At 40.8% G+C, this 24,565-nt stretch overlaps 1 pseudogene; it reads right to left on the bottom strand.

Annotated features, from left to right (window-relative positions):
• Positions 1 to 449: 449 nt before the first annotated feature.
• Positions 450 to 24,565, bottom strand: LOC138835206 (PPP2R1A-PPP2R2A-interacting phosphatase regulator 1-like; annotated as a pseudogene).

Here is a 24,565-nt window from a genome sequence, read left to right as displayed (position 1 = left end):
TGTGTGTGCTGTTGACAGCTGGAATGGGAAGGACCAGCAGGGTGTACCTGTGTTGTGGGGGCGTGTTCTTCCCAGACATTCACCTTCTATCTGAACCCTAGTGCCCTCACCTCCCTAGTGGGCTCTTCTGGGACCCTCCTCAGGGGAAAGTGTGACCGAGCACAAAAGACAAGGGCTCACACAGAATGGGGGGCTATCTTCTTGTTTTTTAAAATCAAGGGATAACATATGTATTTAGACATATTAGCAGCGAAAAATGTAATCTTCAACACACTTATTGGGGAAAAGTCTGAAAATATTACTACACTGAATTCAAGGGTATTTGCAGGAGACCTGACAGAGAAGTTCTCTAGAACATTTCAAGAAATTAAAAAGGGAGGGGAGGGGAAGGGAAAGGGTCAAAAGGGAAATATCCTCAGTTTAATTGACAAAGTGCAGTGCTTGCTCCGACTTAATTTCTGTCTCTCCCCTGCCCCGTCCCCAAAAAGTTTCCAGATGAGTACATCACTTAGACGAAAGTTCATCTACTGGAATAAAGGGAGATACCACTTGGGCAGGTGACACAGGAGAGTCGGTGGTAGTGCTGACTTTAGCTGGTGAGTTACAAGAAGATCCCGCACTGCTGCTGTTTCCATCCAGGGTATCCGAAGACACACACACACCAGGATCTGACAGCTGTGCTACGTCAGAAGAAAGCATGTTGGTGATGCCCTGGAAAAATCTCTTTGGCTGAAACTCAGTTTCCATTTCACATTTTCTTTTCAATGGTCCAAGAACACTTGGTTGGATACAATTGATGGGACTCTGGTTTCTCCGGGTGGTAAATTGGGTCGTCGGGCTTGGGATGGGGCGTGGAGGCAATCCATTGCTACTCACAAAACTTTGCAAGGATGGTGAAAACACTGCTTCCCAATACCCCGGGTGGGTGACGGTGCTGTTGACACAGGAATAAAATCCATGCACTTGGGCGAAAGCGGATTTCTCCACGTCGTTGTCACTAAGTCTGAAACTTTCCTCCCAGGAGTGGCTTATCTGCATTGCGGTCTGGACCACGTGATCATGGACCATCTCTTGGTTGATCAGGTCCATGCCCTCCGCCTGTTTGATTGATCTGGTGCAAGCCGCTGCTGTGCATGCAGATGGAGGAGGCCAGGAGCAGCAGGCCATGGCGGCCTGGATATGTGGTGCTGTTCTGCCTGGGGCTAGGAGCCTTGGCCTGGAACACCGGCGAGGTGTCACTGAGGCCGTGGATGAGGGGGGCGCTGTTAGACCTCCAGAGGCCCCCTCTGCCGCGGCCGTTGCTGCAGCCGCCTCTGCCTTGGCCACTGCCACAGCCATCCTCCGCCGGACTACTGCCGGGACCCGGAGGCAGCTCTGGGTCCAACTCCATCTTCACCTGAATCAGGTAGGGGGGCAGGGAAGCGGGGGCGGTCCTCGGTCAGGCCTCGGGGACTCCCATATCCCGCAGTACAGGGAAGCCACAGCCACCACAGCCTTCTGGGGGGCTATCTTCTGCATCCAACACATCCCCACCCCCAGAAAAAAGGAAACATCCCAAGAAGGCAGGTGTGGAGGTGCTGCTCCCTCTGACTAAAGCCACCAGGTTCCCTGTGGCACACCCTCTTCACCCATCCCTGCATCTGCCTTTTTCCTGGGACACTGGCCACTAGGGATGGGGGTGGGATTCCAGGATCAACATCCACTCTCCCACCCCCCACTCCTGGGGGGCATTTGTGGCAGAGTCAGGGCTGGCCTGCCTGGTGCTGGGGAGGCGAGTTTGGGACCCAAAAGGCGAGGCAGGTGTCACGGGTCTGGGTCCGTGGGGGGTGTGGGGTAGGGGGAGGTCGTGAGGTGCAAACCCGCGTGGTTTCCACTGGGGAACAGGTCCGGCTGCAAGGAGGCCAGGGGTGCACCATCGCTGGATGACTCCAAGAGGCACCACGAGTCCAAGGTGGCTGCAACCTGTTTCAAATGAGGTGCCACGGGGAGGGCAGGAGAAGGGGCCGGGGCAGGAGCTGGCAGGTGGCAGGGCTGAGCTTGCCCCCTGGTGCAGGGGCCTTGGACTCAGGGCCTACCTGGCCTCTGAGCCTCCCTGAGACTGTGAGAGGGATGTGCCTGCTGTGCGGGCTTTGTGTCCTCTGTGCTCCTGGCCCAGACCTGTGCTCCTACATCAGCGGAGGCCAGTCATGGATGCTGCCACCCCTGGTGCATGTGCCTGCTCTTCTCTGCTCCTTCTCTCTGCCCCCACTTCTCACCCAGGCTGCCCAGCCCCTGCTGCACAAGTATGCCAGCTCCCGTGTGCACCTGTCTGCAGCAACTATGTGCCCCTTCAAACATGCCCTGTCCTCCCCTCAGTCACACTACTTCCCCACCTCGGCCATGCCCCTTCCCCTGGCTTGGTACTGTTCTGACTCTGCCTTAAGGCTACCAGGCCATGGCAGAAGCATCCTCACATCAGCTCAGGGCTTTCCCCCAACCCAGGCAGCTGTCTGGGGGAATTGAAGTTCCCCTCAGCCCAACCACTGGGGGAGACTCTTCTCCATCCACCCCACAAACCAAGCAGGTGCAAGGTAACGCTCCAAGTTTGTGTGTGTGTGTGTGTGTGTGTGTGTGTGTGTGTGTGTGTGTGTGTGTGTGTGTGTTTGTGTGTGAGTGTGTGTGTGTGTGTGTGTGATTGTCCTCTCAAGGACTCAGAACATTGAATCTTTTGGCATGACAGCACACAGCACACTTATAAAAATGGAAAGGCTTGGAAAAAATTATATTAAGTGAAGTAATCCAAGCCCAAAGAAACATGGTTTCTCTTATTTGCAATATCTAGTATATGTATGAGTCAAGCAGAAAAGGTCAGATAATGTGATGTTAGGAAAATGAACCCTTAGATATGTATTTAAATGTTTTTTTTTCTTTCATGCATTTGTTTCTAACTCATTTATAAGATTATTTCTTTGTTGCTTTGTATGTCCCTCCCCCAAAGTATAACCCCTGTTTTCACTATATTTCGTGTCGATATAATTTGTGGAGGAGATGGGGAAAAACAAGTCGTTTAAGGATACAGGTGGACCCATTGCAACTATGAGAAGTACAAGTTGTCATGTCCAATAAGAACTTTACAACTTTGGTGCCGGGGTGGGGGATGGGGGGGATTGCATGGTGGAGCGGGGGGGCTAGGAAGGGATGTGAAGGGTAAACAAAGGAGGAGGCTGCAATGCTTGATAAGAAATGTATTCATTATCTTGCCAATGTAATTGTAACCCCTCTGTACAGTATGTTCACAAAAAATAAAAATTAAAATAAAAAAAGCACTAAGAACCCTGTGTAATGGATTCAGCACAATGTGCCTTTTGAAGGACTCAGCACATAGCAACTTTTCGGATCCTCATGGTAATTTAATTACCAATAAGATTAGACATGCCATTTTGACATCACTAAACTTAAATATCATATTATGTCATTATATATCATAGTGACATTAGAGACATATTGTGAATTCCTATTCTGTGATTTCATTCTATTACAAGCTAGCAATATTGGAATATTGGTGGATATCAGAAATCTATTGTGATCTCAAAGCCATTGTGACATGAAAATTCCTTTTTGACATCACAGTGCCATTGTGATACCATTAACCTGTTCTGACATCACAAACCTGTCCTGTCCATTGTGACCTCATCACCAATGTGACATCACAAAGCCAATGTGATATCACATTGTTATTGTGACATTACAATCACCTTGATACCTCCAAAACCCATTATGACATGTTTAGCACCTTTGAATAAACACATGGCCTTTGTGACATCACAGTCCCTTTGTGTATCCATATCCTCATTGTGAAATATCAACTGAGATCAAATACGCCATTGTAATATCATAAAGCATTAACAATATAATCATTGGTGTACATCACATTGTCATTTTGACAATATCAGGTCATTGTGACATCACAAATCTGTAATGACTCTACATTGTCATTGTGACAACATATATACATTATGAAGGCCTATTATGTGATTTCGTTGTATTTCAAATGTGGGTTCATATCAAACACATTTGAACTTCATAACCATTGTGACATGACAATCCCTTTGTGATATAAGATTGCCATTGTGACATCTAAACAACTGTGACAACTCAAACATGTCCTGTCCTCATAAGTTTTGTGACATGTTGCCACTGTGTTAGGCCCATTGAGAGCTCAATCTATTTTCGATCTCATATTATTTCAGGTATGACATTAAATATTAGAAATATACTGTGATATTATGAATATTGTGACATCACACTGCTAGATGTAATGACCATTGTGTCATATTGTTACATCACAAATCTGTTCTGACTTCATCACATTTGGGCCAACAAATGACTTTGGAATCCTCACAATCCCATTCTAAACTCATATACTCATTATGAGTTAATGACAATTGAGGTCTGGAATGCCATTGTTACGTCACCAAACTACTGCGACATCACAAAACTATTTTGAACTCATCACTATTATGGCATCACTAACTAATTGTGATATAACAACACTCTAATGACATTATAATTTGACCTCATATTGCAATTGTCATATTACTGAACCCTCATGCTCTCATGCTATTATGATCTCATCACATCTTAGAAAATTATGGCCTTTGAGACATCGAGCACTTTCCGTGAACTTGTATCATTGTGAACTTGTAGCAATTGAAAATTGAAATAAGATGTGATATTTTAAACTAGTTTTGACATCACTAACCCATTTTTTTTAACACTTTGACAACCAGAACCTGTTAGGTACCCTACTACTTTTGACAAAAAACATGGCCTTTGTTTCATCACAGTTCATTTGTATATGTCATTGTGACTTCATCCTCATATCCTCACTATAAACTAATGGCAATTAAGATCTGACATGCGATTGTGACATCATAAACACTTTGTGACATCATCACCAGTGTGACATAAGACTGTCATTATGACACCATCAGCTCATTGTGACAACACAAAGCTACAGTGACACATAGGATTATGAAATCACATTGCCATTTTGCTGTCATAGACCCATTGTGAATGTATATCTTGTGATTTCATTCTATTTCAAATGTGGCATATCAGTTGATATCAGAAACACATTGTGACCTCATAACCATTGTAAGATAATAAACCCTGTGTGACATCATAACCAGTGTGACATTATATTGTTGTTATGACATCTTTAGCTTATGGTGACATCACAAAATGTTAATGACAGTATAGCATTTGCCATTGTCATTGTGACATCATTGTCACATTACGAATGCCAAATCTGTAATTTCATTGTATTTGAAATGTGACATGTGGGTTGATATCAGAAACTCATGGTGATGTCATAACCATTGTCTCATAAAAGTCCCTTTTTACATCAATTTGGCAATGTGACATCACACTGGCAATGTGATGCTAGTAAGGCATCGTGATATCACAAGGGTCATGAACTCACAATGGATTTCTGGTATCAACCAACATGCCACATTAGAAATAGAATCAAATAACATAATAGGCAAACACAATGTGTCTATGACATCAGAATGACAATGTGATGCTGCAATGCTATGATGTCATTGTAGTTTTACCTGTCAAAATGAGCAAATTGTGTCATAATGGCAACCTGAGGTCACAATTATGATTATGTCAGAAAGGATTTATTATGTTTCAATGGTATATCTGATGTCAGTTTTCATTAGTTCCCCATGAGGATATGGATACAAAAAGGTTCTGTGATGTCACAGAGGCCATGTGTGTTTTCAAAGGTGGAAAGAGGTCATTATAAGTTTGGGATGGCCCAATGTGATCCATAATGTCACAATGAAAATGAGATATCCCAGTGGGTTTTTGATGTCACAGTGGTGATGAGGTCAAACCGATTTTGTGATGTCACAGTTTGTAATATCAGAATGATATATCAAATTTCAATGACTCATAATTCAATATGAGGATACAGGTGATGGAAAAAGCTCCATAGTATGAGGTCATACTATATGAAAACCCGATGGGACAGTGATTTCCCAATGACAATGTGATATCTCATCATCATGTTATAAGAATGTTTTGGGAGAGTTCCGGGAAGATGGCGGAGGAGAAGCTGGAATCTGAACAAGCTCTCGCATAGAAAGCAGTTTTAGAGTTCCAGTGAACAGTCCTAAGCCAGAGAATCACACCAAGTGTGTCATCACAGGACAGAGAGTTAGACAAGAGAGGGGAAGCCAAGGAAACGCAGCAGCTGCCGCTCCGGCAGCGACCACCGCCGCGGAGACATACCTGAGACACAGAGAGTCGGGGACGAAGGAGACAGACGCAGCGGACGAGCGGATTCTACTCAACACCAACAAGAACCGACAAGGAGCGAACATCTTCATCCTGCTGTTTGCAGACCAGAGACGACCCAGGATCCAAGACTCGGCGTGAGTACAAGCCCGACATCCTCACTCCTCAAGGAGCAGAGGAGGGAAGGCCACCCCTCCCCCCCCCAGCACCGGTGATCTCCATCATGGATACCGACAAAGTTCGGAGGAGCTGCTAGCTCCAGCTCAGGCCTTGGAATAAAATGAGTCATTTAGCAGGTCACAAGAACTTAACGGCGAAGTGACCTGCCAGACTCAGCTCCATCCAGGGAAAAGTAACCCAGCTCAGGCGCCAGCCATCGGAGTGCCTTGCTTCACTGGGTAACCAGAGCCAGAGGCTGCCCCTCCCTCTAGCAGCCTCGACAATCAATTGAAAAACAGAAACCCTGAGAATGGCTCCAGGCTGGGCGCTGTGAGCTTTATCACAAAATAGCCCCAGGGAAAAGCTACTGTTTATTGAAAGGCCTCAACTCTACCCAGAACCTAGCCTCATCACCACATCCCCCTCTTTTGTGACTCTCAAAGCAGACCACCCTCCCAGAAAACTAACCTGGGAGGGGGATCTCAAAATCTTGGGTAAAGCAGAGCATTTTTCTGCCTCTTCCAACCAACCGACTTAAGAAACCAATCAAGCCAGAGGACCTCAAGCTGACCAGAGACTCCAAAAAGAGACTGATTGCAGACAAAAGGGAGATACAGGATTCTTCCCACTCCACCCCCACCCAAAAAAAAAAAATCAAAAGACTTTTTTTTCTTTTTTTTTTTTTCTTTTTCTTTTTTTTTCTTTTTTTCTTCTTCTTCTTTTCTTTTTTTTTGCTTGTTTTTTGTTTTTTGTTACCTTATATATATATATATATATATATATATAAATTTTTTCCCTTCTAAAACTTTTATTAATCTTTAATTTTTGCCTCTTCTGAAAAAATAATTGTTTTCCAGTAACCTTTGTTTTTTCTCATCTTATAATTTTTATTTTAGGAATACGTGAATAAGAGTTTTCCTTTCTTTTCTTGTCTTCTTTCTCTTTTTCTTTCTTTCTTAATTATCTTTTTGTTTTTTATCTAGCTCTATTGAACTTCTGATCTTTTCTTCTCCCGTTCCCATCCTTAAAGCTTTTCACATCTCCTCTATGTCCCTCCCCTTCTCTGAACATATTCACATTCCTCTCTAAATAGACGGTCTTTTAACCTCTATAATAACATTAATTTTTACGTTTCTATTCTTTTTTTGGTCTCTCTTTATTCCCCTTTCCGTCTCTTCTTTTTCTCTCTCTCTCTACTTGCATCCTACCCAACTCATTTCCTGCACTGTGATTAGGACATAGTTAACTCTCCCTGTGCCTCCCCACACCAATCTATTCCTATTTTTTACCCACATCTCTCCCTAATCCTAATAATTTCTGGTTTTCCAAATTCTTTTCTGCGGTTCGAAGTCCTTTAACATATAGTTGTTTGATGTTGAATAGATGTATCTGTTGAACTAGATTGTATCTGTAGACTATTGACTGTACAAACGCAAACGTTGGTTGATGGTTGCCTTAAGATAGTGTTCAAGCACAAAACTGGTGCAATCTTCATCTCAAATGGGCAGAGTAAGCCGGAAAAACACAAGAAAAATGGCAAATTCGGGTATCTCAATTCCCAAACTTGATAATCAGGGATTAGAACAGATAAAGAATAATCCAGAGGAGAGTTCCCAAATAGCTCTAAAAACACTAATAGCAAACATGATAAATGAGAAGTTTGACAATGTACAAAGGACTCTGTCTGAGCGTGATAGGGAGAGAGAGGAGGCATCACAGAAGTTTATACAGGAATATCATAAGCGTGAGGAAGCTTCTCAAAAACTGATACAGGATTTGCGTGAACAACTTGAGAATACTCAAAGAGAAAGGGAGGAATGGCGTGAGCAGGCAGAGAACACTCAAAGAGAACTGCAGGAATCCCACAGAAGGGAGGAAACTAATCAAAGAGTAATTCACTAATTAAGAGACCAGGTAGAGAATACACAAAGATCACTAAAGACATTCATGGAATCCATTAACAAAGAGCTGAAGGAAGTCAGGGAGACCACAAAGGGAATGCTGAATGGAACCCAACAGAAGGAATGGGAGTCCAAAGAAACCATAACCAATCAACTAAGTGATTTGAGAACAAACACTGAACACCAAATTAAGGAAGTAAAGAAAATCATACAAGACCTAAAACAGAGCTTCAACAAAGAACTTGAAGCCATCAAAGCTGACCAATTAGAAGGAAAAGAGATAAAAAACAAAGTAGAGAGTCTTGACAGCAGGTTAGACCATGCAGAAGATCGAATCTCAGGGATTGAAGACAGCCTAGATATTATAGAGAAAGAACATACAACCATCCAAGACAAGTCCAAGAAATATGATAGGTCTATCCAACACCTGGAAGACACCAACAGAAGGCCCAATCTAAGGATAATGGGTGTAGAGGAGCACCTAGAAACAGAAGTTAATGGTCTAGGAAATTTGTTTAACAGGATCCTAGCAGAGAACTTCCCAAACATACAAAAAGATAGGCCTATTCAGATACAAGAAGCTTTTAGAACCCCAAATAGACCAGACCAGAATAGGACATCCCACCGTCACATTATAATCCACACAGGATCAACCCAGACCAAGGAAAAGATCCTTAAAGCTGTCAAGGAGAAAAGGTTAATCACCTATAAAGGGAAACCAATTAGAATCACCTCAGATTTCTCAGCAGAGACAATCAAAGCAAGAAGAGCCTGGAGTGACGTATGCCATGCCCTAAAAACAAACAACTATCAACCAAGAATACTGTACCCAGCTAAACTCTCCTTCATAACTGAAGGCCAAATAAAAACCTTCCATAGCAAAGAAAAATTGAAACAATACATCTCCACCAAACCAGCCCTGCAAAAGATTCTTAAAGATGTCCTACACATATAAAACCAACAAGAACGCAACAAAGGCCAAGAAAATGCACCCAAACTGAGAATCCAAGAACCTTAGGAAGAACCCAGTTTTCACAGCCCCCAAGAAGGTGGATAACATGGCAGGAACCCCCAAATACCTCTCAGTCCTATCTCTTAACGTTAACGGACTGAACTCTCCAATTAAGCGACATAGACTGTCTAGTTGGATTAAAAAACAAGACCCCTCCATCTGCTGCGTGCAGGAGTCACATCTTGCCCGTAAAAACAAACATATTTTCAAAGTTAAAGGCTGGAACAAAATCTACCAAGCAAACGGCCCTCATAAACAGGCGGGAGTTGCAATCCTAATATCAGATAAAATAGACTTCAAGCTAAAATTCGTGAGAAGAGATAAAGAAGGTCGCTACATACTAATTAAAGGATCTCTCCTTCAGGAGGATATTACAATTCTAAATATCTATTCGCCAAACAATGGAGCACCCAAATTTATCAAAGAAACACTACTTTCCCTCAAATCCCATATAGATCCAAAGACATTAATTGTTGGGGATTGTAACACACCACTCTCCCCACTAGATAGATCAACTCGGCAAAAACTCAACAGAGAAACTCAGATCTAAACAGCTGCATAGATCAACTAGACTTAACAGACATTTACCGAACATTTCACCCAGCAGCAACAGAATACACGTTCTTCTCAGCAGCACATGGAACGTTTTCTAAAATAGACCACATTTTAGGCCACAAAGCAAACTTGTCTAAATTCAGAAACATTGAAATTATACCTTGCATTCTCTCTGACCACAAGGGAATAAAATTAGATCTCAACACCAAAAGCCACCAAAGAAAGTCCGGTATCACATGGAGGCTTAACAACACACTGCTGAATCATGAGTGGGTCATGGAAGAGATTAGAAAGGAAATTCAAATGTTCATGCTATTCAACAAAAATGAACACACAAATTGCCAGCTCCTCTGGGACACAGCAAAGGCAGTACTCAGAGGCAAGTTTATAGCTCTGAGCTCCTACATCAACAAATTGGAGAGATCTGAAACTAACAATTTAATGACACATCTAAACCTCCTTGAAAAAGAGCAGCAAGATAAACCCCAATCCAGTAGACGGAAAGAAATAATCAAAATTAAATCAGAATTAAATGAATTAGAATCCAAAAATACTATAGAGAGAATCAACAAAACAAAGAGTTGGTTCTTCGAAAAACTTAACAAAATTGACAGACCCTTAGCAAACCTTATCAGAAAAAGGAGAGAACACACCCAAATTAATAAACTCAGAGATGAGAATGGAAACATCACCACGGAAACAACCAAGATTCAGAACATTATTAGGGCATACTTCTCAAAACTTTATGCTAATAAGTTTGAGAACTTGACAGAAATGGACCTTTTCCTAGCAAATATTGACATGCCAAAACTAAACCAAGATGAGTTAAACCAGCTTAACAGGCCCATATCAAGCATTGAAATCGAAACAGCAATAAGAGACCTCCCAGCTAAGAAAAGTCCAGGACCAGATGGTTTTACAGCGGAATTTTACAAGGCCTTCAAAGCAGAGCTCACACCAATACTCCTCCAACTCTTCAATGAAATTGAAAGAGAAAGCTCACTACCGAACACATTCTATGAAGCCATCATAACCCTCATCCCAAAACCAGGCAGGGACTCATCAAAGAAAGAGAACTATAGAAGCATTTCTTTCATGAACATTGATGCAAAACTTCTCAACAAAATTTTGGCCAATCGACTTCAACAATTCATCCAAAAAATCATACACCATGATCAAACAGGATTCATTTCAGGGATGCAAATCTGGTTCAATATACGCAAATCAATTAATATTATTCATCACATCAACAGGAGCAAGAATAAGAACCACGTGGTTATCTCAATAGATGCAGAAAAAGCATTTGACAAGATCCAACGCCCCTTTATGATGAAGGTTCTGGAAAAATTAGGAATCCATGGAACATTCCTCAATACAATAAAGGCTGTATATGACAAACCTACAGCCAGCATTATACTCAATGGTGAAAAACTAAAGCCATTTCCTCTTAGCTCAGGAACAAGACAAGGATGCCCACTCTCTCCACTTCTCTTCAATGTAGTATTAGAGTGCCTAGCTACAGCAATAAGACAAGATGCAGACATAAAGGGGATCCAAATAGGGAAAGAAGAAATAAAACTCTCCCTCTTTGCAGATGACATTATCTTGTATTTAAAGAATCCCATAGACTCCACTCCCAAATTACTCAAGCTGATTCAAAACTTTGGCAAAGTAGCAGGTTATAAAATTAACCCCCCAAAATCAATGGCTTTTCTATATGCCAACAATGAGAAAAGTGTGGCTGAAATTAGGAAAGCAACTCCATTTGTAATAGCCACACAAAAAATAAAATACCTAGGAATTAACTTAACCAAAGAAGTGAAGGACCTCTATGATGAAAACTTTAAAATCTTGAAAAAGGAAATCAACACAGAACTTAAAAAATGGCAAAACCTCCCATGCTCCTGGATTCGCAAGATTAACATCGTGAAAATGGCAATACTTCCCAAGGCTATCTACAAATTCAACGCGATACCTATCAAAATTCCACCCTCATTCTTCAAGGAAATAGAGGAGGCAATCCAAAAATTCATATGGAACAATAAAAGACCCCGAATAGCAAAAACGCTCCTCAACGGAAAGAACACTGCTGGAGGAATATCAATACCAAATTTCAAACTCTACTATAAAGCCATAGTAATCAAAACAGCTTGGTATTGGCATAAGAACAGACCTCAGGACCAATGGAATAGAATTGAAAACCCAGAAATGAACCTAGAGACCTATAGCCATCTAATCTTAGATAAGGAGGCTAAAACAATAGAATGGAAGAAAGACAGCCTCTTCAGTAAATGGTGCTGGCAAAATTGGTTAACTACATGTAGAAAACTAAAGCTAGATCCTTATATATCACTCTGTACCAGAATCAACTCCAAATGGATCAAAGACCTTGAACTCAAAGCAGACACTCTGAAAACATTACAGGATGGAATAGGAGAAACCCTAGGTCTCCTTGGTTCAGGTCGAAATTTTCTGAATAGAGACCCGGAAGCACAACAAATCAAAGAAAGGTTGGACAAATGGGATTGCATAAGATTGCAGAGCTTCTGCAGGGCAAATGACATAGCTGGCAAGATCAATAGAAAGCCCACCGATTGGGAGAAGATCTTTACTAGCCATACAACGGACAAGGGTCTCATATCTAAAATATACTTGGAACTCAAAAAATTAAACCACCCAACAACAAATCCTCAAAGAATCAACTGCCCAATAAATAAGTGGGCGAAAGACTTAAAGAGAAGCTTCTCTGAAGAAGAAACAAGGATGGCCAATAGACACACGAAGAAATGTTCAACATCCCTAGCCATAAAAGAAATGCAAATCAAAACAACATTGAGATATCACCTCACTCCAGTTAGAACAGCAAAAATCAAGAACTCCAACAACAACAGATGCTGGAGGGGATGTGGACAGAAAGGAACCTTACTTCATTGTTGGTGGGAATGTAATCTTGTTCAACCACTTTGGAAAGCAGTATGGAGGTTCCTCAGAAGACTTCACATAGATCTCCCCTATGATCCAGCAATCCCACTTTTGGGCATTTACCCAAATGTTTTCAAACAAGACCACACTAAAGCTACCAGCACAACTATGTTTATTGCAGCATTATTTACCATAGCTAAGATATGGAACCAACCCAGATGCCCCTCAGTAGATGAATGGATCAAGAAAATGTGGTATATATACACAATGGAATTCTATGCCTCCATCAGAAAGAATGACATTTCCCCATTTGTTAGGAAATGGAAAGGTTTGGAAAAAATTATATTAAGTGAAGTAAGCCAGGCCCAAAGAAGCATAGGTCCCATGGTTTCCCTTATTTGCAATATCTAGTATAGGTATGAGTCAAGCGGAAAAGATCAGATAATGTGATGTTAGGAAAATGAACCCTTAAACATGTATTTTAATGTTTTCGTTTCTTTCATGCATGTGTTTCTAACGCATTTATAAGATTATTTCTTTGTTGCTTTGTATGTCCCTCCCCCACAGTGTAACCCCCGCTTTCACTATATGTGATGTCAGTATAACATGTGGAGGAGATGGGGACAAACATGTCGTTTAGGGATTCAGGTGGACCTGTTGCAACAATGAGAAGTACAAAATGTCATGTCAAAACCAGCTTTACAATGTCGGTGTGTGGGGGGGAGGGGGGTATAATTGGGTGGGGGGAGGGGGGTAAAATTGGGTGGGGGGAGGGGGGAGGCGGGGAAGGGAAGTGAAGGGTAAACAAAGGAGGAGGCTGCAATGCTTGGTAAGAAATGTATGCATTATCCTGCCCATGTAATTGTAGCCCCCCTGTACAGTATGTTCTCAAATAAAATAAAATACAATTACAAAAAAAAAAGATTGTTTTGATGTCACAATTGGAGATGCAATACTGATGAAGTCGCAATAGATTTGAGATGTCCCAAGGGGTTGGTGATGGCACAATGGCATGTGGGACCTCAAATTTCATTAACACACACTGAGTATATGAGTTTGGGAAGGGATTCTGATGTCAGCAAATCATATGTATTCAAAAAGGTTAAGAACTAAGAGATCTGAGATGTCACAAAGTGACATAATGGTTATTATATCCAGTGGTGTGATATCATGATGTTACACTGGATTTTAGATATGTCATGTCATATCTGAAATACAAGGTTGAACACAGATTTTCAACTCACAAAGGTCCTAATATATCACAATGGCATGTCACAAAATTATGAGAACAGGAGACGTAGTTGATGTAACAGTAGGTTAGTGATATAACAAAGGGAATGTGCAGTGACAGAGATTTAGATGTCAAAAAGGTTATGAGTTCACAATGGTTTACTGATAACGCAGATGGCACATTTCAGATAGAATGAAATCAAAGAATAGGCATTCAAAATGGGTCTATGACATGAAAATGACTATGTGATGTCAAGGCAGCAATGATGATAGTATATGTACACATTACCTTGGTCATGTAACTGTAATCCTCTGTACACTGTATTTACAATTAAAAAAACTCAGAAGAAAAAAAAAGAAAAATATGGTATGGTGTCACTGGGGTTTGGTGAAGTCACAATGAATGGTGGTGTCATGATGATAATATGATTTCACAGTCATAATTATTGCACAAAATATTTGTGATGATACAATGCTATGTGTGATAACAATTTTCATTACTTCACTATGAAGATATGAGTACACAAAGGGGCTGTGATGACACAGAGGTCATGTGACTTTTTTTCATTTTTTCATGTTTTTTTTTTTACTGTGAAAATACTGTACAGAGGGGTTACAATTACATGGGCAAGATAATGAGTACATTTCTTATCAAGCATTGTAGCCTCCTCCTTTGTTTCCCCTTCCCATCCCTTTCCATCCTCCCCCTGCCCCCCCAATCCTCCCCCCTCCCCCTCCCCCAATGAAGGCTATAAAATTCGTTTTCGACATAATGACTTATACATCTCAAGAATTCACAATAGCTTTGTGATGTCACAATGTGATTGTGAAGGCACAACAGCAATGTGATGTCACAATGGTTTTGTGATGTCACAGTGGTGATAATGTCACAATGAGTTTTTGATATCATTATGAGTTTGTAAAATCATAATGACATATCCAATTTCAATTTCTACTAGTTCACAACGAGGAAACAATTTCAAAGAAAGAAAAGCTCCAATGACCATGAGTTTGTGTCATAACTTTTGCGATATGCTGCCATTAGGATACTTTAGGCGTTCAGTAAGCATATAATCTGTTTTCAAACTCATAATGTGACTATCAATGTGACGTCACATTGATAGACATCAAGAACATGGTGTCACATTGTGAACTCACAAATTTGTTAGGGCTTCATCACATTTGTGCCAACACATAACTTTGGAGACAACACAGAGATCCGGCATGCCATTGTGACATTTCCAACCAATTGTGACAGCACAAACCTATTATAGTAGAAACACATTGTGATCTAATAGCCATTGTGGTAGCACAATCCCTTCATGACCCCACATTTCCATAGTGATATCGCTAACCCAATGTGAAATTCCAATCCTCTGATACCCAATCCGCATATGAAATGTGATACCGAATCCAGTGTGACATCTTGATCATGGTGACTTCACACTGATAGATATTATGAGCATTTTGTCACATTCTGACAACACACACCTGTTAGGACTTCATCACTTTTGTGACAACGCATGCCTTTGGAGAAATCACAGTCCGTTTGTGAGCTCATATACTCATAGTGGGTTAATGACAATTGAGATCACATGTGTCATTTTGATATCACCAACACATTGTGACATCACACACCTCTTGTAAACTCATCACCAGTGTGGCATTACCAATTGTGATATCAAAACATTATAAAGTCATCATATTGCAACATCACATTGCCATTGTGATGTCACTGTTCCACTGTGTTTACAAAAACCCACTGTGTCTTGACAGCATTTTAGAAAATTCATAGCCTTTTATACTTCAGTCTTCTGAGAACTCATATCCTCATTGTGAAATAGTATCATCTGAAATTGGACATGTGATTATGAGATGTGACTTCACAAAATTATTTGATTTCATCACCAATGTGACATCACAAACCCCTTGTGAGCTTTCATTGCCATTTGACATCACTATCACATTGTGACATCCCAAACCTATTAGGACCTCTTAGCACCTTTGAAATAGCACATGGCCTTTGTGACACCACAGTCCCTTTGTGTAACTATACCTTCATTATGAACTGACAATTGATACAAACATGCCATTGTAACATCACGAACACTTTGTGACATCACCAGTGTGACATTATGTATTGTCACTATGGCAGCATCAACTACTTTTGACATCACAAATCTACAATGACAAGATAGCATTATGAGATTACACTGCCATTGTGATGTTATAAAACATTATGAATGCATGTTATTAATCTTTTTTTTTCGATCGTGGGGCTTGAACTCTGGGCTTTGGTGCTGTCCCTGTTCTTCAGCTCATGGTGAGCACTCTATGCTTGAGCCACAGAGCCACATCTGGTTTTCTACTGGTTTTCATTGGAGATAAGAGTCTCATAGTCTTTCCTGTCTGAGCTGGCTTTGAACTGCGATCCTCAGATCTCAGCCTCCTGAGTAGCTAGGTTTACATTCATAAGCCACTGGCACCGGGCTTTATCATTCTATTTTAAATTTGACATGTATGTTGATATCAGAAACATAATGTGACCTCATAACCATTGTAACATCATAAATCATCAGTGACATCAAATTGTCATTATGACACCATCAGATAATTGAGACATCACCAAACAACAATCGCTTCATAGCATTATAAATCACAGTGACATTGTTATGACTTAACAGTGTGAAGGCCTATTCTGTGAATTCACTCTGTTTCAGAAACCCATTTTGACCATATAACCATTGTGATGTCACAATCCTTTGTGACTTCACATTGCCATTGTGATATCATTCACCTGCTGTGCCGTCACAACCAGTCCTGAACTTGTAAGTTTTGTGACATGCTGCCATCCTCATATAGTAGGGCCTTTATGAGCTCATAATCTGTTTTCAATCTCATATTTCTGGTATGACATGTGATATCAGAAATCCCTTATGACATCATACTGCCAGATGTAATGACCATTGTGTCACATTTTGACATCACAAAGCTGTTAAAAAGCCATCACATTTGCGACAACAAATGCCTTTGGAGACATCACAGTCCCTTTTTGAACTCATATATTCATTATCAATTAATGACATTTGAGATATCCCATGCCACTCTGACATCATGAATCTATTGTAACATCACAAACTTATTGTGACCTCATCACGAGAATGGTATCAACAACTAATTGTGGTATCAAAGCATTATTTTGACATTATATTGTGGTATTGGCATTGTTATTTCACTGTCCCATTGTGTTTTTACAAACCTATTAAGGTCACATCACATCTTAAAAAATTCACGGCCTTTGAGACTTCAAGGTCTTTCTGTGAACTCGAGTACTTACCTCTAAGGTAAGGAGACAAACCATTGAGTCACATTTAATACAATAAATCAATTTACACTAGAAAGGAGACTGTGATTACTTTATCCTGGACTGGATAACCAGGTCCAAGAGCAGCCTTGACCACCAAACCTCAGACCTCCAATGGGCAGCCCCGCCCTCTCTTCCTTGGTCTGCAAACCACCAGCCAAAAAATTATGAGCTCCAAAGCTCCAAACCTCAATGTGCAAGGCATTTAACTTTTCCATTACTCCCTCCTTCACTACAGACCTGTCATTCCTTTCTGGTCTTACTCTTTTTCCCTTCCACCATTTCCTTCTTCTCTTCAGGCCTCTCCAGGCTCCACAGGCCTACACTACTCTGCCCTAATGACCACTTTTCTGCTTCCTCTCTTCTCAGGTTTTTCCCTTCCTGCTGTCTTACCACTTTCTTCCATCCGGGTAGCTCTCATTTTTATCTCCCCTTCCAATGCTCTGAAAATGCAACTTATATATAGGTTGTACCCCTCCTCACTCCAATCGGTCTTCTGCCTGACAGTTTTCAACTGTCACTTCCCAAACTGCCCAATGTTCAATCACTTCTTGACAGCTCACCATGTGAGGCTTGACACCTCCACCTTTGGTGGCATTCCCCACACTCTCTGGTGGGCCAGGCCAAGAATTTACAATGATTAATGGCTCCCACAGATAATTCTGGCTCCACTGGTTATTACAGTATCCTCATATTGAATTAAAGAAATTGAAATTGTATATGTCGTTGTTATATTACAAATTTGATGAGACATCACTAACCAATTGTGACCTAATCACTGAGGTGACATCATAAACTCATTGTGGTAGCACATTGCCATTGTGCCACCATGATCACATTGTGACATCCCAAACCTATTATGAGCTCAGAAGCTTTGAAAGAAAGCATAGCCTTTGTGAAGTCACAGGCCATTTGTGTACCCATAGCCTCATTTTGAGCTAATGAAAATTGAGATCATACATGCCATTTTAACATCGCAAAAACTTTGTGACATCATTACCAATGTAGCATCACATTGTCATTATGACAACATCAGCCAATTGTGACACCATAAAACAATGACATCATAGCATTATGACATCACATGGTCATTGTGATGTCACAGATATATTGGAATGCCTATTCTGTGATTCCATTCTATTTCAAAAGTGGCATGTGTGTTGATATCAGAAAAATATTGTGACCACATAATCATTATGACATCACAATACCTTGATGACAACACAGTGCCATTATGATATCACTAACCCACTGTGACATCACAAACCTGTCCTATTCTCCTAAATTTTTTGACATGCTGACAGTGTGATCTCTTCAGCATCACTGAGTTCATAAATTGTTTAACTCATACTTCAGGTATGACATGTGATATAATAAATCCACTGTGACATCACATTGCCAGATGTCATTACCACTTAATCACACTGTGATTCACAAACCTGTTAAGACTCATTACACTTGTGCCAACATATGCCTTTGGATACATCATTATCCCTTATGAATTTATATAACCATTGTCAATTAGAGATCTGGTATGAGATTATAACATCACCATCCCATGGTAAAATCACAAACTTATGTGACCGCATCACCTGTATGGATCACCATTTGTGACTTCAAAACAATACTATCTCATGTAATTGTAACATCACATTGCCAATGGGATATCTCTGTCCCATTGCATTTTCACCAACCTATTATATCCTCATAATATTTTACAAAATTTATGGCCTTTCTGACTTCTAGCTCCTTATGTGAACTTGTATCTTCATTGTGATCTAGTAGAATGAAATTGGACATGTAGTGGTGATATTACAATTTCATTGTGACATCACTATCCAAGTGTGACCTTATGACCACTGTGACATCACAAACCTATTGTGACATCACATTGCCAGGATCACCTTCTGATATCCCAAACCTGTTGTGATCTCTTAGCACTTTGAAAAAGCACATGGTGTTTGTAACACCACAGTTCCTTTGGTAACCATACCCTCATTGTGAACAAAGGACAACTGACATCAGACATGCCATTTTACCATTACAAACTCTTTGTGACATCATCTACAGAGTGAAATCACATTGTTGTTAGGATACCATCAGCCCACTGTGACATCCCAAAATGACAATTACATCATAGCATTATGACATCACATTTTCATTGTGAGGTCATAGAGACAATGTGATTGCCTATTCTGTGATTTCATTCTATCTCAAATATGGCATATAGGTTGATTTCAGTAACCCATAGTGACCACATCACGATTGCACCATTGCAATCCCTTTGTGACCTCATATTGATATTGTGATATCATTAATGCAATGTAACATCACAAACCTGTCTTGTCTTCATAAATTTTGTAACAAATGTCTACATTGACCTGGGCTGGATGCCCAGAGCTAATTGCAGCTTCAACCATGAACCCTCAGACCTCCAAAGAGCAGCCCAGCCATTTGCTAACTGGTCTTCAAACAACCAAACTCCAAAATAATCATCTCCAAACTCCACACTTCAAAGGACAAGGCTTTTTCCTTTTCTTCATCCTCCTTCTCTACAGACCGGTCCTACCGTTCAGGTCTTTTCATTTTTTCCTTCCACCATTCCCTTCTTCTCTTCAGGTTGCTGTACTCTTGTCAGGCCTTCACTGCCCTGTCCAGGTGGCCAGTTGCTGTCCTTTTCCTCCTGTTCTCCCTCAATTTCCTCTCCTCCCAGGTCTTTACCCTCCAGTACTCTCACCACTTCTTTCCTTCCAGGTCTTCCCCCTTTTGCTTCCCCCTTCTGTTGCTCTGAACATGCAACCTATATATAGGCTGTTCCCTGCCCCCACTAAAATATGTTTCCTGCATAACAGTTTTCAATCATCACTTCCCAAATGTCCAAGCCCAATAACTTCTTGGCAGCTCACCATGTGGAGCTTAACATCCTATCTCTTCAGCAGCATGTCCTGCCCACTCCAGCGGCATGCACCCCCCCCCTCTGTTGGTCCAGACCAGCAGGTCATGATGACTATCTGTTCCCGTGTATTATAGGGGTACTACTGGTTATTACAGTGTACTGATGGTGAACTAGTAGCGCTTGAAATTGTACAAATAATTGTGATATTACAAACTCATGACCTAACTAACCCATTGTCACCTCAAAAACCACTGTGACATCATAAACCGATTGTGACATCACGTTGCTGTTTAGACACCAGGATCACATTGTGAAATCCCAAATCTATTATGACCTCTTATAATCTTTGAAAAATACATAGCTTTGTGACATCTCAGTGCCTTTGTGTATCCAAACCCCACTGTGAAATATTGACAATTGAGAATCAGACATGATATTTTAACATCAAAAAGTTTGTGAGGTCATCACAACTGTAACATCACATTGACGTGATGATTCCATCTGCTCATTGTGAAGTCACAAAACTAAAATATGATAAAATTATAATTTCACTTTGTCATTGTGATATCATCGACACATTATGAATGCCTTTTCTGTGATTTCATTCTACTACAAATGTGGCATATAGGTGTATATCATAAACAAATCATGAACTCATAACCATTGTGATATCACAATCCCTTTGCACATCACATTGCCATTATGATATCACTAACACACCGTGACATCACAAACCTATCCTGTCATCATAACTTTTGTGACATTCCTTTTTTTCCTCATAATCTGTTGGCGACATCATTAGATTTCACATATGACCTTTGATATCACAAATTCCCAGTGACATCATGACCATGGTGACATCACACTGCCAGATGTCGTAGCCATTGTGTCAAATTCTGACATCACAAACCTTTTAGGATTTCAATATGTGACAACACATACTTTTGTAGAAACCACTGTACCTTTCTGAACTCATGTACTCATTGTCAGTTAGAGACAATTGAGAACGATCATATCATTGTGACATTGCCAGCACATTGTGACATCACCAATCTCTTGTGACTTCATCAGCAATGTGGCATCATCATCTATTTGTGACACCAAAACAATATTCTGACATGAAGTAGTGAGTTGACATTGCCATGGTGATATCACTGTCCCAATGTGTTTTCAGAAACCTAATATGACCTCCTAACATTTTTAAAAAAGTCATGTTCCTTAGGACTTCAAGCTCCATCTGTGAACTTGTATGCACATTGTGAAATAGTAGCAATTCAAATTGGACATGTGTTTGAGATATTACAAAATCATTATAGCATCAAAAACCCACTGTGAACTCATCACAACTGTGAATCATAAAGCTTTCATGAACCCTAAGTACCTTTGAAAACACATAAGTCATTTGTGACATCACAGTCCCTTCGTGTACCCTTACCCTCAATTTGAACACATGAAATTGAATTCATATATGCCATTGTAACATCACAAACCCTTTGTGAATCCATCACCAGTGTGACAGCACATATTCATTATGACACCTTCACCTCCTTGCAACATCACCAATTTAAAATGACCTCATAGCATTATGATATTATATTGTAATTGTGAGGTAATAGACGCATTGCAAATGCCTATTCTCTCATTTCATTCTATTTTAAATGTGGCATGTGGGTTGATATCAGAAAATCATTGTGATCTCATAAGTATATGACATCACAATCACTGTGACATCACAGTGCCATGGTGATATCACTAACACACTGTGACATCACAAACATGCCCTGTCCTCATAAGTCTTGTAACTTGCTGTAATTGTGATGTCTTACGCCCTTTAGGAGCTCGTAATCTTTTTTCAAACATAATATTTCAGTTATGTGATATCAGAAATGCACTGTGACATCATGACCATTGTGACATCATACTGACAGACATCATGACCATTGTGTCACACTATTACATCACAATCCTCCTTGGACTTCATCACATTTGTGACAACACATGCCTTTGGAGATACCACAGTCCATTTGTGAACTCTTATTCTTTGTGATTTCATGACAACAGAAACTTTACGCCATTTGGATATCACCAACCAATTGTGACATCATAGACCTACTGTGACCCCTTACCTGTATGGCATCACCAACTAAATGTGACATCAAAACTTTTTGTGATGTCACAATGTGACACGATGTTCATGACATCTATCAGTGTGATGTCACAAAGGTCACGATGTCACAGTGGATTTCTGGTATCTCATGTCATACATGAAATATGAGGTTGGAAACAAATTATGAGGGCAAAAAGCTCTTAGATATCACAATGTCAGCATGTCACAGAGGTTATGAAAATAGGAGAGGTTTGTGATGTCACATGGTATTAGCTATATCACAATGGCACTGTGATGTCACAACGTGATTATGATGTCAAAATGGTTATGTAGGCACAAAAATGTGTTTCTGATATCAACTCTCATGCCATATTTGAAATACAATGAAATCACCTAATAAGCATTCACAAGGTGTCTATGATATCACAATGACAATTGTCATAATGTGATTATGTCATTGAGTTTGGTGATGTCACAATGAGCTGATGCTCTCATAATGAAAATGTGATGTCACACTGTTGAGGATACCAGAAACACTTTTTGATGTTATAATGGCATGTCTGGTCTCAATTGTCATTAGTTAACAACAAGGATTTGGGTACACAAAGGGACTGTAATGTTGAAAAGGGCATGTGATTTTTCAAAGGAGCTAAGAGGTCATAATAGATTTGAGAAGTCACAATGGAATCATGATATCACAATGACAATATTGTCACAATGGGTTTGTGATGTCGTGCTAATGATGATGTCAAAATGGGTTTGTGATGTCACAACGAGTTGGCAATATTACAATCAAATTTCCAATTTCAATTGTTCCTAATTCACAAGGAGGATACTGTAATAATCAGCAGGGCCCCGATAGTCTATAGGGTCCAATAATCAGCCTGGCCCTCTCTCCTGGCCAGCTGGAGAAGACAGGGCATTCTGTGGGAGGGGCTGGTACATTAATCACCAAGTGTTGAGCTGTTAAGAAGTGATTGGGCTGTGGGGAGTTTCGGATGTGACAGTTGATAACTGTTAGCAGTTGGAGTGGAGAAGGGGTACAGAATTTATATGTGCTGCTTGTTCAGAGCAATGGAAGGAGAGATAAAAATTGAAAAGTCATGGAAGGAAGGAAGTGGTGTGAGAGCAAAAGGGTAAAGGCCTGAAAGGAGAGGAAGTTGAGGGAGAGCAGGAGGTGAAAGATGGCAACTGACTACAAAGGCAAAACAGTTCAGGCCTGTGGAGAGTAGAGAGGCCTGAAGAGAAGAAGGAACTGTTAGTAGGGAAAAAGGGAAAGACTTCAAAGGAAGTATAGGTCTGTAGTGAAGGAAAGACAAAGGGAAGGGGACAAAAAGGCTTGCCCTTTGATGTTTGGAGCTTTGGATATCATAACCTTGGGGGTTGGTGGTTTGGAGAACATTTATCATATTAAATGTGTCTCGATGGATTCTCTTGAACAATAGAGGCCCGAAGTTTTGGAGACCCCCACAAAGATTAATCCATTTGGATGGCATCAGGCCTTGGCCCCAGGGGAAAATCCCCATAGGTGAGAGCGTCAGCCTTCAGGGCCTCGAGGGTTTATCTCCAGAGGACCAACATGGACAAAAGTCATGTAGGTACCTCTAGGGCTGCATCTGGGCAAGCTTCCCAGCATGTTTTTGGGACCCCTCTAGAGGTCATTTGTGGCTTTCTTGGGAAGCCATCTGGGAACTCCTTAAGAGGTCATGTGAGGCTTCCTTTGGAAGCCATCTGGAATCTCCTTCAGAGGTCATGTAGTGCTTCCTTGGGAAGCCATCTGGAACTTCATCAAGAATTCATCTGCAACTTCTTTGAGAAGCTATCTGAGACCTACCTGGAGGTCATCTTGGGCGTTCTTCAGTGTCCATCTTGGACTTTCTCCAGAGGTCATCTGGGGCTTCCTCAGGGGGCCACCTGAGACCTATTCAAAAGTAGTCATTGGGGATTCCTTAAGAGGCAATTTAGTATGACCTCCTGAGGTCATGTGGGGCTTCTTTGGGAGGTTATCTCGGGTAACCTTGATGAAAAATCTGTCTTCGGACATCATCTGGGAGGAAGGTATATAGGACCTTCTCTGGAGGTCATCTGTCACTTTCTCAAGAGGGTTATCTGGAACCTTCTTGGAGTTCAT

This window comes from Dipodomys merriami, unplaced genomic scaffold (assembly GCF_024711535.1).
Source record: "Dipodomys merriami isolate MVZ:Mamm:240054 unplaced genomic scaffold, mDipMer1.0.p SCAF_230, whole genome shotgun sequence".
In the NCBI taxonomy this organism is placed as follows: domain Eukaryota; kingdom Metazoa; phylum Chordata; class Mammalia; order Rodentia; family Heteromyidae; genus Dipodomys; species Dipodomys merriami.
Note: the sequence above shows the minus strand (reverse complement) of the source record. Positions and strands in the feature narration are given on the sequence as shown.